General features: G+C 46.1%; 1 protein-coding gene across 14 annotated transcripts in view; it reads right to left on the bottom strand.

The window, feature by feature from the left end:
- The window catches only part of SPMIP2 (sperm microtubule inner protein 2), a 159,395-nt gene extending 144,581 nt beyond the window's left edge, over positions 1 to 14,814 (bottom strand). For all 14 annotated transcript variants that reach the window (XR_010943216.1, XR_010943218.1, XR_010943226.1 and 11 more), the window contains exons 1-3: positions 14,727 to 14,814; positions 14,200 to 14,343; positions 11,782 to 11,927 (exon numbers count right to left, since the gene is read on the bottom strand). The gene's annotated coding sequence lies outside the window, so the exon portion shown is untranslated. The remainder of the gene's footprint in view (positions 1 to 11,781; positions 11,928 to 14,199; positions 14,344 to 14,726) is intronic.
- Positions 14,815 to 15,571: the final 757 nt, after the last annotated feature.

Here is a 15,571-nt window from a genome sequence, read left to right as displayed (position 1 = left end):
TCACAGACAGAGAAAACAAACTTATGATTACCAAAGGGGAAAGGTCGGGGGGAGGGATAAATTAGGAGTTTGGGATTAACAGATACACACTACTATATATAAAATAATCTTGTACAGCACAGGGGACTATATTCAATATCTTGTAATAACCTATAAGGGAAAAATCTGAAAAAGAATGGATATATGCACATGTATAACTGAATCACTTTGCTGTACACTTGAAACTAACACAACATTGTAAGTTAACTATACCCCAATATCAAATAAAAATTAAATTAAAAAAAAAGAAAATCCTAAACACTGAAAAAAACCCACAGTGCCTCATCCCCACATGTGATTCTAAACAACAGTAACAATAAAAAACCACTAATTTATAGGATAGAGTCCAACAAATTCTGATTTTCCTTCTGACACTTTTTCCTTTCTTCTCTCCTGTCTCCCTCCCTCCCTTCCTTCCTTTATTTTCCCCTTTCTTTCTCTTGAATTCTTTCAAAATATATATTTTAAAATGTCCCTGCTATGCTGGTGCCCTAAATATGTACTTGTTAAGTCTGTCTATTCTGTTACTCAACACTCCCTAGTAATGGACACACCTCTAAATGTCCTCAGTTTGCTGGAGCCCCTACAAACCATCTCTAGTATAAATAACAATAATATGTCTAAATGTCTCTGCTTACTCAAAACATGAAGATGCGTCCACTGCCGCTCCTTTAGTCTTCCTTCAAAAGGGAAAAGAAACCAAATGAAATGCATAATGGTTGGAAGCATTGGCAACAATAAAAAGGTATCTTAGGGGCAATCGAAAGACTTTGAATATAGAGACCAAATTTTAGATATAATCAAATTAAATTTCTTAGGAATTGTACTGGTATTGTGATTTCATAGGAAATGTTCTCATCAATAGGAAGTGTATGCTGAAATATTTAGGGGTTTACTGTCATGATGTCTGTAACTTGCAAATTGTTCAGCAAAAAAAAAAAAAGTGTGTGTAACGTGTATATATATATATATATATAGAGAGAGAGAGAGAGAGAGAGAGAGAGAGAGAGAGGGAGGGAGGGAGAGAGAGACAGAGAGAGACAAAGACAGAGCTAGAGCTAGAGAGAAAATTCAAAATGTGACAAAAATGTGGTAGAATACGTACTGTTTTTTCAACTTTTCCATACGGGAGAAACGACATAATCACTCAAACTAGAATGCCAAGAATCAAAAGAAACACAGTTGATATTATACGGAGCTAGGATTTGGGGTTTTTCCATAGTCTGTAAGATAGTTGGAGGACTATAGCTTTAATTCATTAGATTCATCAAAGAAATGTAAGCTTTAAAGATCATTTCAGTCATTTTAGATCATTTAGATAAACGGATTTAGGCACACACACACATGAAGACCTGAGTTCAGTCAGCCCTGGAAGGCACTGGCCAAATGCCCATTGCTTTCTGAGGAAGTCCAGCCCTTTAAAAGCCAGCTAACTGGTTTCTTTTGATGAATTTCTTCTATGACATCAGCTTTCTAGGAGCTCAGAAACTGCTAGGAATCAATAAAGCAATATTTCTTATTCTCTCCCAATCAATAAAATATAGTTTCTTCCTTTATTCATCCAATTACTAAAAATTTAGTGACAGCGTACTCTGAGCCAGGTCCAGTGTTCTCAGAACACACACAAAATACATGGGCTCTGTCCTCAAGGAGTTCAGGGTCACCTGGAGAGGCAGTTGTATAACACATGATTATAGAATAATGTAAAAAGTATTGTGGGCTTCCCTGGTGGCGCAGTGGTTAAGAGTCCGCCTGCCGATGCAGGGGACGCGGGTTCGTGCCCCGGTCTGGGAAGATCCCACATGCCGCAGAGCGGCTGGGCCCGTGAGCCATGGCCGCTGAGCCTGCACGTCCGGAGCCTGTGCTCCACAGCGGGAGAGGCCACAACAGTGAGAGGCCCGCGTACCGCCAAAAAAAAAAAAAAAAAAAAATGTATTGTAAGTATGGTACATATAAGCTGCTTTGGGAGCACAGAGTGAGAAGCCCTACACTACCTGGTGTGTGTGCGGAGGAACGGTGAGGAATCAGGGGATAATGATACAATAATAAACAATGATGGTCACAGCAACAAGAACAATAGTGGTCCTAGACCAGGAAAGTCCTAACTACAACAGCTATACTTAAGCAGGGGTAAAGGACGGTGGATTTGGCAGAAGTCAAACAAATTACTAGTAGGAAAGGTGCCTGGACATATCAATACAAATCTCAGGGAAAATATTTTAACAGGTCTGCCCGGCTGAAACATTTTGCCATGCCCATAAACTCCCTTCCCAGGTGCTTGGCTCATGTTATCTAGCTAATATTGTCTCCATTTAAATAGGCCCTGAGGCTCATGGGAGGCATGTGAGTTGCCTCTGGACAAGCAGCTGGTATGTAGCAAGACAGAATCTAGGTTAGGACTCATGCGTCTTGGACACTTGTTCCATCTTGCTATGTAACGTCACCTGCCCACAGACCTTTGCTTAGGAAGGCCTTGAAGAGGAGTAAGAATTTTGCAGGTGAACCTTGTAGGGAAGAGACTTCTGGGCAAGAGGTGAATACACAAGGCATTGAGGAATTAAGAGAGTTTGGCAAATCCTTGTAGACCCTATTGTTAGCAATGATTGGAATAGAAGTTATGTGGGTGGAAAGTGGTGGAGGAGAAAACCTGACAGGGCTCTGGAATAAGAAACAAGGGACTTATATCTTATGGAGTAAGTGTTAGAAAGCCACTGAAGGAAGGGCTTTCAGCTTTGGGATTATACGATCGATTTGCCTTTTTCAAAGATCCGTCTGTGCAAAGGCCCAGGCAGTTTCTAACAGGAGGGGAGCAAGCCAGGGGGAAGAGCCAGGCACTGGCTGGGTACCCACCGAAAGATGGGGCCTGCACTTCGGAGGCAGCTGCAGGGTAAAGGGGTCCTACCCTTGCCTGACTTCTCTATACAACTTACGGTCCTTCTTTCAACATGACTAATTGTCATGTCTTTTCATCTTTCTCATAAAAAGCATCATGGCAACATGTTCTTTTAAAAAATGTTGAATAGGTATCACTTTTGCAAATGGTGCTAGGAAAGCAATAGATTCCTCTGCTAATTGCGTGGGAATACTCCGAAATTCCCATGCTGCTCCTTCAGAGGCATTGTGTGTTTGCGTGTGTATGCGTGTGTGTGTGTGTGTGTGTGTGTGTGTGTGTGTGCAGCGGGGGGAGGAATCAGAGACAGGAGATAAGGCTCAGGGGAAAGAGTGCCCAGACTAGGTCAATGGCAGTAGAGGGGCAGGGAGGATTGCATTGCGATTCCACATAATTTAATGAGTGAGTCGACATTTTTTTTGGCCACACCATGCGGCTTGTGGGATCTTAGTTCCCCGACCAGGGATAGAACCCACTGCTTAGCAGTGAAAGCATGGAGTCCTAACCACTCGACTGCCAGGGAATTCCCTGATTCAACATAATTTTAAGGATTGAACTCAGGGACTGAAAGTCAGAAAGTGAGTCAAAGATGATGCCTGGTTTTGCCTGAGCAACTAGGTGTAAGGTTATGTCATCCTCCAAGATACGGATACACCTGGAGAGAGATTTCAGAGGAAAGATATTGAGTTTGAATTTGAACGTGTCGATTTTGCACATGGGTGCCCAAGTTGTTGAAAAGGCCCCTTTCCCCATGGAATTACCTTTGCTCCTTTGTCAAAAATCAGTTGATTATATTTTTGCAGGTCAATTTCCGGTTTTTCTATTGTGTTCCATTGGTCTATGTGCCTATCCTTCACCTTGATGAATGTTGTTTTATAGTAAGTCTTAAAACTGGGTAAGGTGAGTCCTTCAACTTTGGTCATTTTTTATGACCAAAGAAGTGTTTGGCTTTTCCATGTGAATTTTGGAATCAGACTGTCAATACCTACATAAAAGTTTTCTGAGATTTTGACTGGCATTGCACGGATTCAATAAAATAAGTGGGGAAACACTGACATCTTAAGATTGAGTCTTCTGATTTATGAACATGGTATTCCTCCCTATTTTACTTAGACATTTTCGATTTCTTGTATCAGAGTTTTTGCAGTTTTCTGCATACAGCTCTGCTATGTAGCCCTAAGTACTTCATTTGTTTTTATTGGCCATGCCTATTCTGAGGTATCTGTGTACATCTTTATGCAGATGTCCTGTGGGCAAGCCTGGAGGTCTGGGGCATTGTCTGGGCTGGAATTCAGGTTTGGTATCATCACATTTGTCATGAATGTCACATTTCCCAGGGACAGAAGAAAATAGGGCTGAGGATTAAAAGTCATCTTAATTACCATCAAATGGTTAATTCTGGTTCTTGCTCTAAGTTTAAGAAGTAAACCAAGGAAGACCTGAGAACCCCACAATGAGGGCTGAACACGTGTGCTTCGGCACCCGAGAGCATGTGTTCAGCTCCTGGCTCGGGGACCTCAAGTCTCAGCTCCACCTAATTGTAACGCCTGTACGGTAACAGTGGCCACCTCATAGGGTCATTGGAAAATCGATTACGACGGTGCATCCGGAGGACACAGAACAGTGCTTGGCATGGCGAGCACTCAATACCTGTCAGCCACTGTAATTAGTTACATAAGTGAATTGCCAGGAGCCCATCTGGGGAAATCCCTCGGAAAAAACTTAATGGTCTTTGAGAGTCCTGGCATTGTTCGGTAATGACTATTGATCTTCACAAGAAAAGATGGGATTCACTGCTTGTGTTAATTTTTCTTGCACAATATACGCCCAGGACTCAGTGCCCCCCTCCAGAGGGTGAACTGCATATGAGAAAGAATATATAGCATCTGAAATTCCCTGCTGAAAAGCTCTTTGTTTAGAAACCAGGGCTGCTAGTGCCTTTTGATTCGTGTTTCCAACATTTCCCAAATTAAGCATGAGAGTTGTGACTGGATATCGCCATGGACTCGCAATTTCTTTCTGAAAGAAGACGAGGAAGGTGGTCGGCACTCATACCCTGCTTCCTATCCCTCCCTACCACCAGTGGTTGCCTAGCCTCGTTCACAGAGGTCACTGACCCGGTTTAGTCTGTCTCCAGCTTTGCATGAGTTGGCCCAACCCTGGACCCAGAATCCTTCAAAAGAATCCCACTTCTCGGCAAGGACAGAAATCGTGTAGTGACAACGGGATGGTCTGGACATTGTTTGGCACTTTGTTTGACCAGGGGTAGGGGTGGGGAGGAAGAATTGAAACCCTTTCAGAAAGTTTTTATTTTCTCCAATTCCCATTTCATTGTGTTTAAAGAAAGGTCAAAGGAATATCTTGGCCAGCAAAAGGAATGCACTCTAATATTGACAGGTCCCAGGAAAGAGACTCACAGAGAAATTTGCATCTGACATAGTAGCGTAGACCGCAGATGCTTTCATCACACAAAGAGCTAAACAGGTGCTCTGCTGAGATCTCTTGTAGTATTATAGTCGGGAGAAAACCAATTGGCCTAGGACCCAGGGTCAGTGCTGCTGCTAGCATCTGTTCTGAAAATTCTGCAGTGCTTTTGTGTTCACAAATTGCCATAGATGTTGATGTGTGTGTGTGTGTGTGTGTGTGTGTGTGTGTTTAAAATCACTATAAAGATAAATGGGTGGAAGAAATGCTTCAAGTTAAGTTTGCACAGATTCTACTCGGTAACCAGCTTGTAACCCTGCCGCTAACCTTGGGCAGAGACCATGGAGAGCTCCTGGAGCATCGTTCTTTGGCCCATGATGGGCCAGGTAAGGCACAGATTGATTTGATCTGAAAATTTGTTAAAAATATGCGAATTGCAACTGTCACAAACATACCACTTGGGAATGTAAATTGGTGGAGTCACTATGGAAAACAGTATGGAGGTTCCTTAAAAAAATAATAATAGGGGTTTCCCTGGTGGCGCAGTGGTTAAGAATCCGCCTGCCAATGCAGGGGACACGGGTTTGAGCCCTGGTCCGGGAAGATCCCACGTGCTGCGGAGCGACTAAGCCCATGCACCACAACTACAGAGCCTGTGCTCTAGAGCCCACGAGCCACAACTACTGAGCCCGCATGCCGCAACTACTGAAGCCCACGCACCTAGAGCCTGTGCTCCGCAACAAGAGAAGACACTGCAATGAAAAGCCCATGCACCGCAATGAAGAGTAGCCCCCGCTCGCTGCAACTAGAGAAAGCCTGCGCGCAGCAAGGAAGACCCAACACAGCCGAAAATAAATAAATTTATATATTAAAAAAACTAATAATAGAGCTACCATATGATACTGCAATCCTACTCCTGGGAATATATCAGGAGAAAACTATAATTCAAAAAGAAACATGCACCCCAATACTTATAGCAGAACTATTCACAATAGCCAAGACATGGAAGCAAACTAAATGCCCATCAACAGATGAATGCATAAAGAAGATGTGGTACATATATACAATGGGATATTACTCAGCCACAAAAAGAATGAAATAATGCCATTTGCAGCAACATGGATACCTGAGATTATCATACTAAGTGAAGTAAGTCAAACAAAGACAAATACCATATGGTATCACTTATACGTGGAATCTAAAATAAGGCACAAATGAACGTATCTATAAAACAGACTCAGACGTAGAGAACAGACTTGTGGTTGCCAAGGGGGAGGGGGTGGGGGACTTGGAGTTTGGGATTAGCAGATGTAAACTATTATATATAGAATGGATAAACAACAAGGTCCTACTGTATAGCACAGGGAACTATATTCAATATCCTGTGATAAACCATAGTGGAAAAGAATATGTATATGTATAACTGAATCACTTTGCTGTACAGCAGAAATAAACACATTGTAAATCAACTACACTTCAATAAAATACATTAAAAAAATACCACTGTGAATTTTAGTCTGTAATTAAATGGGATCTCTGGTTCATTTAATTTTTTACACATATTTTTTAGATTTAGTCGTTGGAGTGCTAGGTGCAGATTTTCACATGTTCATATTTGGAATCAATAATTCTGACACAACAACGGGACAATAAAAAAATGGGACAATAACACACAGATTAGTAGATGGCAGTCATCCCTTGCTTTTTGAGATGGACATAAACCTGGCAATAGATTCAATATTTGTAAGAGTCAATTCTGGTTTTTCATTTATTTGATAAAAGCAGAGATGCCATCAGACTTGGGTTTGATGCATCTGAGAAGCAGCTCCTATTCCGCTCTGTGGAGCGCGGAAGGCTTTCTTTCTGGAGGCAGCAGCCCTGCCTAGCTCTGCCAGCACTCTTAGCCTTGTGAAACTACTGATCATCCCCAGCTAGGAACCACTGCCCCAGGTAAAACATTATCTACCTTTGAGGCTCTGGGCTACCTGCTATAAGTAATTAAAGTTTATTTACTAAAATAGACTAAATAAAAGAACTATCTCTAAGTTCAAAATTCTGTATGTAAAGTCAATTAGGTCAATATATTTTTAACCTAAAATCTTTCTTTCCTAGAAATTTGAAGGGCCATATAAATATTCTTTGACTAAAGCTATTCCTTTAAGGGGAAGGGAGAGATGAGAAAGAGTATTTACTTTTTAAATTAAAAAAAAATGGTTTTTTGGCTGGACCGCACAGCTTGCACGTGGGGTCTCAGTTCCCCGACCAGGGATTGAACCCAGGCCCTCGGCAGTGAGAGTGCAGAGTCCTAACCACTGGGCCACCAGGGAATTCCTGAATATTTACTTTTATAAATCCTGTTTTGAGTCATTGTCTTAGTAATCTAGCAAGAAAGATATTTTTAAACTATATTTTACAAAGGTAGAAACTAACGTTCAGAGAGGTTAAGCTCTTTCCTCAAGGTCACAGAGCTCATGTCTATCAGAAAAGGCTTTCAAATTCAAGGCTGTGTGATAGTAGATTCTAAGGTTTTCCCACTATATCATATATTCCGCTCTGCCCTTATAAAGCTGCATTTTATTGACTCCACTGGGAAAAAGATGACATTTTTCCCCCTGCAGCAACGTGATAAAGTTCTGTTAGTCCAATCACTTCTATGCTATCTTCTGTGTCAACAGCCCCGTCCCTGACGCACCCAACCAGGTGTGGGTGGAGTACTGTGAGTTTACTCGGTCTTTACCCTGACTTAATTACCTTTGGATTCTTACAGACAGCTATGATGCCACAGGCTCATTCCTCGTAGGTGAGGTAAGCATGAGACGGAAGCAAACTCAGTCTTAAATGTCTTACCAGCACTTATCACTGGTCATACTTATGTGATAAGTAAAATGCTCATATAAGAACACTGAGGATGGGCAGGGCCGTCGTGATGTGCCTCTCCAGGGCTCGGAAGGTTCTCTTCTGAGCTATAGCTCACCTATTGTCTTTACTGCTTCTTGTATCAGATCCCAGCCAATGGTCAGAGTTTTTTTGCTTTTAGCTTTGTCTTGTTTTTTGCCATTTACTGGTGCTTTCCTCTTTCAGGTCTCTAACTTGATATATCTTTATATTGAAGGTTTCCTCCTTCAACCCCCATAAAGGCAATGTGCTCCCCGCTCCCCACTCCGGACTTCCCTCCTTTAAATTTTTGTGCTGCGAAATAACGCACCTTCTGATAGTTAAAACTAACATACAATGCAACAAAATAGCCTCCTTTTCCAAACGGGCCCTTAGTGCATGTTTCCCACGCCCTTGTTTGCCCTTCACTTCCTTTGCCTAATTTAGATTTGCAAGCTCAACACACAGACTCTCTCGGTCTTTGTTTACGTACATATGGTGTCTAGCACTAGTCTTGGGTTTAACAAATATTAAATAATCATGACTTCAGAATGATTGCTAGTATTGGTGTTTAAAAAAATCACAGCTGGTCAAGAATACTGCTTTTTTTTCCCCCCCCTCACAGACCTTGTCTGATTTTGTAGCTCTTACAGCAGACAGCTGTATTATAGCACACTTGCTTTCCCCTTGAATACCACTTGGAGACCAGAGCTGGTGATAATTGTAGCTGCTTTTCTTCATTGGAACACATTTACAAATTCTGCACTGCATACCAGTGCGCTTGTGGATGTAATTTCAGTTGTATGCAACCACCTTAACATAACTGGAGAAACCCAGATACAATTTTATACAATGTTCCATTGTGCATGTTTGAAATGGAAGGGTTTTTTTTTTCTCTCTGCATAATTAATTTAAGCATTCATGATATCCAGCATGGGCTTTTAAAATCTATGCATTAAACACCCATTGACTGTGTAGTGGCAATTACATCGTTAGGTTTTGAACTGAAGTCCTTAATTTTACCTATTTTCAGGCTTAAAAAAAACAAACAAAACAAACAAAAAAACCCTGAATCTGCATACTTTACCTAAACCCTTTTAGAGGTCTCCTTAAAATTGGCAGACTGATTTTGCACTACAGTTCCACAGGGCGATTCATAAAAATAAATGCCAAACACTAGGCAACAACAGAAGGAATTGACAGCGGATCAAAAGTTTAACAACGCATTTCCTTTAAGAAATGTCGCATCAGCTTTCTCACAATCAGGAACTAAAGAAGGCTGTGCTTTCCCACTGGTCCAATAGTTCAAATGCAAACACATCAGCAGAAGAAAGTGGTTCTGTCAGGGTGCAGGATGCAATCGTGTAACCGGATAAAACAGTTTTATTTGTTAGCTCAAATATATATTTCTGACTTATATTTTTATTTAATTTTGTGGCCAAGGCAGAACCAAGGTCATAATATTGATAGATTAGGAAAAAATGGTTTCTTCTTTTAGAATCAAGTCCAAAATACCTACACATCGAGATTTAGCATCGTTCTTACTCATGTGACAACATCCTCAGCTCTGAATTTATTAGGATTCCTATAAAATCAAACCTAAGAGTCTGAGTCTAATTGTGTATTCGATACACTTCATCTAACTTGTTTCATGAGCTCTCTGCTATGTATTCACTGTCTCTCCCTGGGCTCTGTAACTGTATCCTCTACCAGGGACTCTGGAATGCTATTTGCAGGTAGATACAATATTTCCTAGTGGAGTGTGCTCTGTTGAAAGCGATACAGTGTCTAAACTATAGCCCTCCACTCTCCTGAGATTCAAGTAACTGCAAAACAATGTGAATAAAAATTGTCTGGGAGGAGCCCGATTCATGGGAGGAACACCTTTACTAGAACTCCACCCCTCTCAGCTCTAAACCTTGCTTTCAGACAGTTGTAACAGCTGGACAAGATGGTAACGAGAGGGATCTCTTGTCTTAGAACAGGGCAGATTGTTCTCAGTCAAGAGATCCTAGTGCCCTGGCCATTCTCCTAGATGAGGTGAGTAAATGAGGCAAATCCCTGCCACACAGAGTCAGCTCCCACAAGGCCAGGAAACGGAGCACGCTTGTCTTATCCACCATTGGTACTCCAAGCATAGAGATCAGTACCTAGTAGACAGCATGCAATACATATCAATATTTATTGACGGAACAGTGAACGCTCAAGGCGTTTTTTTGAACAAAATGCCTATAGATAGATAGATGTAGATGTATCAGTATTACTGTTATGTTGTAGCTGGACCCATAGGAATTAAAAAAAAAATCTGCTCACTTTAAAAGATAACTGTAAACACCTAACCTATATAATATATTTAGAGATGTATTAATATTAGGTTTTACTGTTGGAATCATCAAGGCTTTTTGAAGTTACAAGTCGAATGGTATTAAGGCCAGAACTTGAAATGCATTTCTAGACTTAAAACACAGTGTTCTGTCTCTCTATCCCCTAAGGACTTTCTAGATAATATGATGGTTGTAGAAACAGAACAAAGAAGCTATCATCTTTATACGTGCCTTTATGAAGCAGCATAATAAATGGCTTACTTTATGGTTACCGGAGCAGTTTGGTTTACGCTAACTGGCAAACTGGCAGGTCTGTGTCTAATTCTGTCACCCATGGTATACACAGCATACTGTTGGTGCTCAAATGTTAATAAAAAAATAACAAATTAAAAAAAAATCTACTCACTTTAAAAGATGACTGTAAACACCTAGCCTATATATTTTATTATATAAAATATATTATATAAAATATATAAAACAAAGCAATGCATGCCAAGTACCAGGTGTCCTAGATGCCGAATGGCATTATTAACGTACTTACATAAGTAATTATAAGTAGCGGGAAAATTAACTTTAACTGAAATTAAATGATAGCTTAGAGGTTGACAGCGAGTTAGTCATTTTGTTGGTGGACAAGACATAATATTAGGCCTCACCTGAGGTCACTGGGGCAATTCAGTATCACAGCAGAGCACTCAGAACAAAAAGAGCTGGGTTTGCATCTGTAAGTCACAGCTTTCTGGCTGTGCGGCCTGGGTGAGTTGAGTTCTTGCCCACTGCCTAGGCTTTGAGGGGCCCTGCTCCGGCTTCACCCTCCCCATGGGACAAGGAATTCCATGCTTTCTGAACACCTTAGGCCCTGGAACTTACTGCCCTGCCACTTCCAGGCCTGACTGTCCAAGGCTGGAGGAATCGCCAGGGGGTAGCTTTTGTGAGGGGTATGGTGCGCAGGCTAGGGTGTCCTCGCGTGTATGAGCCTTGTTGTAATACATGATGGAGCAGAGATGGGAAGAAAATGGGGTGTGCGTTTCAGGCCGGAAGCCAGTAGTCACTGCCACACGGTGTTCCAGTTAATTTATAGCTTTAGGCATTTACGATGGGGTCTACATTAGCTTGCCCTGGGCCCTTCCAAACTTCCAGGCAGGCCTGGAACTAGGGCAAGTCACATAACCTATTTTAGTCTTAGTTACCTCATCTGTAAACAGGAATGATAATAACCGTTCCACTAACCTCAGAGGGTTGGGATGATGAGGACGATCTTAAAAATAACCACCATTTGTTGAGCACACACCGTGGTTCAAGCGTTTTACAAGTCACGGTCACTTGGCGTGGATTCTCCTGGATCCTCGAAAATCTTCAGGGTAGGCCATCTTCATCTGCTTTTAAAAGAAGAGAAAACAGGCTCAGAGAGGTTACGTTTCTCTCCTAGCCTCCCCTTCCCCAACAGAGATAATGTACGTATCAGTTCCATACACATACAAGGTAGCACTATAGTTATTCATTCATTTACATCACGTTGGGGGGTGCAGCAGTGAACAAAAGGAACAAAAAAATCACTGACGTCGGAAGCTTACGTTATGGTGGGGGGACACAATAAATAAATCAAGTAAGTAAAATCCGTCGTATGTCAGATGGTGGTAAGCAAAGCAAGGGAGAGAACCAGGGCATGTGGAGATACAGGGAACGTGACACTTGAATAAAGACATGAAGGAGGCGAGGGAACACCATTCGAGGTTTGGTTTGGTTTGGTTTTCTGGTGGCCTAGGGGAGTGGGTCACTAATTCAGGTGGCAGCGGAACAGCAGAAGGAAAGGCCATGAGACTGTGGCTTGCTTCCTGTGTTCTAGAAGCAGCACGAAGGCCAGTGTGGCTGGGAAATGAGCAGGGGGTAGAATAGTAGGAGATGAGGTCAGAGAGATAAAGGGGCGGGGGTGGGGAGGGAAAGAGAACCAGCTGTATAGGTCATTTAGGCCATGATAAATAAGGACCTTGAAAAAAAAAAAAGTGGTGGGGAGCTAATGGACTTTTTGTTGTTGTTGTTTTTTGTTTTGTTTTGTTTTGTTGGTACGTGGGCCTCTCACTGTTGTGGCCTCTTCCATTGTGGAGCACAGGCTCTGGACGCGCAGGTTCAGTGGCCATGGCTCACGGGCCCAGCCACTCCGCGGCATGTGGGATCTTCCCGGACCGGGGCACGAACCCGTGTCCCCTGCATCGGCAGGCAGACTCCCAACCACTGCGCCACGAGGGAAGCCCTTTGTTGTTGTTTTTAGCAGAGGAATGACATGAGCTGGAGTGAAAAGACTCACCCCGACTCCCTGGTGCTGGAGGCAAGGGCAGAAAGAGGGAGGCCAGGTAAGTGGTTACTGCAAAGCTCAGGCAAAAACTGATGCTGGTGTGGACCAAGGTCATGGCCGTTGAGGTGGTGGGTAGAGGTTAGATTCCAGATATGGCACTCTGAAGGTTGAGCTGACAGGTTTACTGAAACCCGGGGTGGGGGGGTTGGTAAGAGAAAGGAAAGAGTCAAGAAAGAAGCCAAGGCTCTTCACCTGGGCAAGGGGTGACAGAGGTAGATGCCATTAGCAGGAATGTGGAAGTCTGTGGCTGGGGCATGTCTGGGGCAGGAGATCTGGAGCCTGGTTTGCGCAGGTGAATTCTGAGATGTCTACCGGGCACCAGATGGAGATGTCAGGTACGTTTTTTCACTTCATTGGATCTGACTTTTCTTCTCCTCTCTCTTCACAGAGCTGTAATGACACTTATTCAAGGTGGTGGTGGTCTAGGTCATAAAGAATTGGATGCTGGGTTTCAACTAAGGGCTTCGAGAGAAATATGGGGAAGCAGTTGGAACACAGGGTAACATCAAGGGTCTAGAGAGATAATTTGTAAGATTGTTTCAGGAGGTTCGGCCAGGACGGTCCCGTCTCTTGGAAGCCACACCATCTGTTTAATGCCACACAGGTGACTTCGGGACCCTAAAACGTTCGTTTCATAACCTATTCCAAGTGTTTACAATAAACTCGATGTCGAAAAAGTTATGTTTGAAAAGTTGAAAAGTGTTCAGCGTGGTAGGTTCTCAAAGTAGCAATCCTCCTCTGAGTGCGGCCTCCATAGAGACAGCAAAGCACGAACTTGATGCGGGTGGGGAAGGGGAGCCAGATGAAAATCAAGCTCTAGGGGCTTCCCTGGTGGCACAGTGGTTGAGGGTCCGCCTGCCGATGCAGGGGACACGGGTTCGTGCCCCGGTCCGGGAAGATCCCACATGCCGCGGAGCGGCTGGGCCCGTGAGCCATGGCCGCTGAGCCTGCGCGTCCGGAGCCTGTGCTCCGCGACGGGAGAGGCCATAGCAGTGAGAGGCCCGCGTACCCACCACCCCCCCCAAAAAAAAAAAAAAAATCAAGCTCTAGGACCAGGACTCCAGAGCTGTTCCCGCTGCTTGGCTGGCCTTACACACCTCGACCTGGCTCGCGGGTGGGCGTGTGAGGGGGGAGGACACAGCAGGACTGGTGACATCTTAAAGGGCTCTGTCCTAGTGCCTCTGCACCAAGTGACTCCGGGTCGGATCCGGGGTCTGGACGTTTACCCGGCTCGTGCCAAGCCACATCTGCCAGTGTTTCTGCTTATGTCACAGAACTTGCTGTCCGGGTCTCACCTTTAAATCTGGAGTGTTCGCCCGTCTGGGGGTGGTGTTTGGTCTAGGGTTGAACTGGCACGTTTCCATCTCCCTCCTTTCTTGGTCATTTAAGTGTCTGAAGGTGCCCTGGTGAGCATGGAAGGCAGGAGAGGAACGCTGTCCCTGCAGAAAGTTACGGATAAGCCAAATAAATCCCTAGAGGACTGATCGCCTCTGGAGCGACTCGGAGCCAACCCCTGGGTTCAAAACGACTGCCCAGGACGGCCCAAGCTGCGGGCCGGGCTTCTGTTCCGGGTCGACGTGCCGCCCCGGCGGCCGAGACGTGGCGCCAGGGGCAGTCTCGAGGGGCGACGCGACGCGACGCTGCAGGTCCCCCGGGACGCGCGTGGGGTGTGGGCCGGCGGCGCGGCGTGAGCCGCCAGAGGGGAAGCTGCGCCCTCCGCCCGGCAGCCAGGGCGCGCCGCCTCCCCGGGGCCAGGTGGTGCGGGGCCCCCTCCAGCCCGGCCCGGGCGCGGCGACCCCGGGGCGCCCGGCGCGCGGCTCACCTGGGCCGCCGAAGGTGAAGCTCCGGAGCGAGGGCGCGGCCGGCTGGCGGGCGGGCGGCGCGGGGGCGGGACCCGGCGCCGGGAAGCCCCGCCCCCGCCGACGCGGCGCGCTTCCAGTGGCCGCCGGCCCGTCACTCGCTCTTCACCATGGTTGCAGCACAAAGCGCCCGGCCCCGGAGGCCGCTTCCTCCCTGAGCGCGGCGGGGCGGCGCGGGGGCGCAGGAGGAGGAAGAGGCGGGGAAGAGGAGGGGAGTCGCCGCTTCCCAAACACTCTCCGGGGGGCTGTGCGCGACGCCCGCCGCCAGGAGTCCGGACCCGGTGCCCGCGGCCCCTTCCCTCCGCGCCCGCAGCCCGGGAACAAAGTTGCCGAGAGCCAGCGGGCCGAGCGCGCAGCCGGGGGCGCTCTGGCCGTTCCGCGCGTGCAGATGGGGGGCGGCGGCGGAGCGCACGGCGGCGGCGGGGCGGCCCGAGGGGATGCAGCAGCCGTCGGGGGGCTCGGCCAAGCGCAGTAGACGGACCGCGGCGCGGCGGCGGGGACGGCGGCCGAGGCGACCCGGCTTCGCAGTGCCCTGACCTGAGCCGGTCATCGGACGGCGGCCGCGGCGCCCCCGAGTGCTTCCCGGAGCCCCCGAGAGGAGGGGGCGGCCCTGCGCGCGGAGGAGCGCGAGGCCCGTGCGCCCCAGCCAACCCCTCCCCGCCGCTCGAACTCCCTAAAAATAACTCAGGCCGGCGGGGGGCGGGAGGAGCCGCCGCCGTCCCCGAGAGGAGCCGGGGAGGCGTGTCGAGCCCGGGCCCGTGGGGAGCCTTCCCGGCCGCGCGGCGCGGGGGAGGCGGAGGAAGCGGGA

The sequence above is a fragment of the Pseudorca crassidens genome, chromosome 4 (assembly GCF_039906515.1).
Source record: "Pseudorca crassidens isolate mPseCra1 chromosome 4, mPseCra1.hap1, whole genome shotgun sequence".
Taxonomy (NCBI): Eukaryota; Metazoa; Chordata; class Mammalia; order Artiodactyla; family Delphinidae; genus Pseudorca; species Pseudorca crassidens.
Note: the sequence above shows the minus strand (reverse complement) of the source record. Positions and strands in the feature narration are given on the sequence as shown.